The sequence below is a fragment of the Cherax quadricarinatus genome, chromosome 18, assembly GCF_038502225.1.
Source record: "Cherax quadricarinatus isolate ZL_2023a chromosome 18, ASM3850222v1, whole genome shotgun sequence".
NCBI lineage: Eukaryota > Metazoa > Arthropoda > Malacostraca > Decapoda > Parastacidae > Cherax > Cherax quadricarinatus.
In genome coordinates this window covers 42,649,723-42,652,912 of record NC_091309.1, presented here as the reverse complement: position 1 = coordinate 42,652,912, position 3,190 = coordinate 42,649,723, and positions in this window count along the sequence as shown.

The following is a 3,190-nucleotide window of genomic DNA, read 5'->3' as shown; positions in this document are numbered from 1 at the left end:
GTTAATGAAATGATGGAACTAGTGACCACTAAGTGCATGGAGGCAGAGGAGAAGTTCATACCAAAGGATAACACAAAAAATGGTAAGAGCAGAGTGAGCCCATTGTTTAACTGAAGGTGTAAAGAGGCCTAAGCCAAGTGTGCTAGAGCATGGAAAAGGAACAGAAGGCAAGTGACTCAAGAAAGCAAGGAGTTGAGCAGAAGAACGTGAAACGAATAAGCAGGGATAAGGAGAGGCCCAGAGGCAATACGAGAACGACATAGCATCAAAATCCAAATCTGAATCAAAGTTGTTGTACAGTCACATTAGGAGAAAAACAACAGTCAAGGGCCAGGAAATCGGGCTGAGGAAAGAAGGAGGGGAGCTTACAAAGAGTGACCAGGAAGTATGTGATGAACTAAACACAAGATATAGAGAAGTATTCACAATAGAGACAAGAATGCTTTCAGCAAACCGTGGAGGAAAGGTGCACCCTATCGAAATTGGGCAGTTGCCTGAGGCGTGGAAGACAGCAGATGTAGTTCCAAATTTTAAGAAAGAGGACAGACAGGCAGCGTTAAGCTACGGACTAGTTTCACTGACTTGTATAGTATGTAAAGTAATGGAAAAGATTATCAGGAGAAGAGTGGAGGAACACATTGAAAAGAATGGGCTTAAACATGACAATCAGCATGGTTTCAGAGAGGAGAATTCCTGTGTTACACATCTATTTGAATTCTACGATAAGGCAACGGAAGTAAGACAGGAGAGAGAGAGATGGGTAGATTGCATCTTTTAGGACTGCAAGAGGGCTTTTGACACATTACCACACAAGAGACTGGTGCAAAAATTAAAGGAGCAGGCAAGAATAATAGGGAAAATACTGCAATGGGTCAGGGAATACCTGACAGGAAGGAAACAAAGAATGTTGGTAAGTGATGAAGTGTCAGAGTGGACGCATGTGTCGAGTGGAGTTCCACATGGGTCAGTCCTAGGTCCAGTGCTGTTTGTTGTATACGTGAAAGACATGGTGGAAGGAATAGATTCAGAAGTGTCACTGTTCGCTGATGATATGAAACTGGTGAGGAGAATACAAACGGGCGAGGATCAGTTAAAATTACAAAAGTATCTGGACAGACTACAACTCTGGTCCGACAAACGACTCCTGGAGTATAACCCCAGTAAGTCTGTCATGAAGACTGGGGAAGGACACAGAAGACCGCAGACGGGTACAGGTTAGTAAAATCAAAGGCTGCAAACGTCACTTAAAGAAAATGATCTTTGTGTATGCATTATAACGAATATGCCCATGAGGCCCACAGCATGTTTTCGATTGGTAAACCTGAGATTAGCGTTTAGACATTATACAGGGTGTACGTCAAGCCTATACTGGAGTATTCAGCACCAGTATGGAACCCTCACCTAGTCAAACACGTCACGAAATTGAGAAAATGCAAAAAATTGCAACAGAACTGAGGGGAATATCTTATGAGGAGAGGTTAAGGGAACTCAACCTGATGACACTAGAGCATAGGAAGGATAGGTGGAACATGATAACAACGTATAAAATATTGAGAGGGATTGACAAGGTGGACAGGGCTTGAATGTTTCAGAGATGGGATACAGGAACAAGCGGACACAATTGGAAGCTGAAAACCCACATGAGTCATAGGGATGTTAGGAAGTATTTCGTTAGCCTTAGAATTGTCAGGAAGTGGAATAATCTCGAGAGTGAAGTAGTGGAATCAAGTTCCATAGATAGCTTTAAGAAGAGGTATGATAAAGCTCATGGAGCAGGGAGAGATTGAATTAGTATCACCCAGTGACGAAGCAGGGCCAGGGGCAACCACGTATAGGTGAATATATGCTTAGTCATATGCACATGCACAGTCAGGAGCTGTGAATCAACCCCTGCAACTACAACTTGGTGAGTACACACACACACACACACACACACACACTACCACCCCCTCCCACTTTCCACTCTCTCTCCACACAAACACATACACACACACACACACACACACACACACAGACACACACATATTGCAACATCTAACCCATAAAAAGAAATGGTGCCTCAGAGGGAAAGTCGAAGGCTCTGGGGGGACAGACCAGACGGGGACACCAGCAAGGAATACACCAACAAGTGTTGGACGACATACATACAGATGAGGAGGAGGTGAAGAAACTGCTAAGGGACATCGATACCTCAAAGGCAATGGGACCAGACAACATCTCCCCGTGGGTCCTTAGAGAGGGAGCAGATATATTGTGCGTGCCACTTACCACAATCTTCAACACATCCCTGGAAACTGGGCAACTACCTGAGGTATGGAAGACGGCAAATGTAGTTCCCATTTTTAAAAAAGGAGACAGAAAAGAGGCACTAAACTATAGACCTGTGTCATTGACGTGTATAGTATGCAAAATTATGGAGAAGATTATCAGGAGGAGAGTGGTGGAGCACCTGGAACGGTAAGGAACAATGGATGGCAGAGCAATGTAAAAGGCTGAAACAAGAGTGGGAGAACAGACTAGATGATCTTTCTGCGTAAATGAAGAGGCCAGAGGCAGAGAAGATGATATGAAGTCACAAGCCGAAGCTGCAGAAGCCAGGATCTGGGCCCTAGAATATGATTTAAAAAGGCTGAAGTGAGTTACAGGACTATTGCCCAGAGGAGACATAACATTTGAAGCAGGTACAACCCTACTGATCGAGAAGCCCAGCGGAAAAGGAGACATGAATTACAATAAGCCCTATCAGACCATTAACCAGAGCCGAGGAAGGAAGTGAGAGAGCTGTTGGGAGCAGGGATAGCAGAAAGGGAAGAGGGAGAAGGTGGAGACAGGGATAGGTCCAATGCAGAGGCACGACCATGCCACCAAGAGTTACAGAAAAAAAAGAGACAAAGGCCACATACAAATGGGATCCAGAGACACAGGGGGAGAGGTAACGGGAGGAGGAGAGCTAGAAGTCAGTGTTTATTCATGGGCTTCAGTAGAGCGAGGGGAGGACACACAATGAAAGATCGCAGGAAGGAAAACAGGCGATGGAAAACATCATCAAACAGGCGAGGAGGACATGATTGAGATAGCAAATTTTCAGAGAATAAGGTGGTACCTGAAGGGGAGAAAAGAACTAGTCAAAATAATTTTCAAGACAGAAACTGTCTGGAACCGGACCCTGCAAGAGAAAAACATGGCTGAA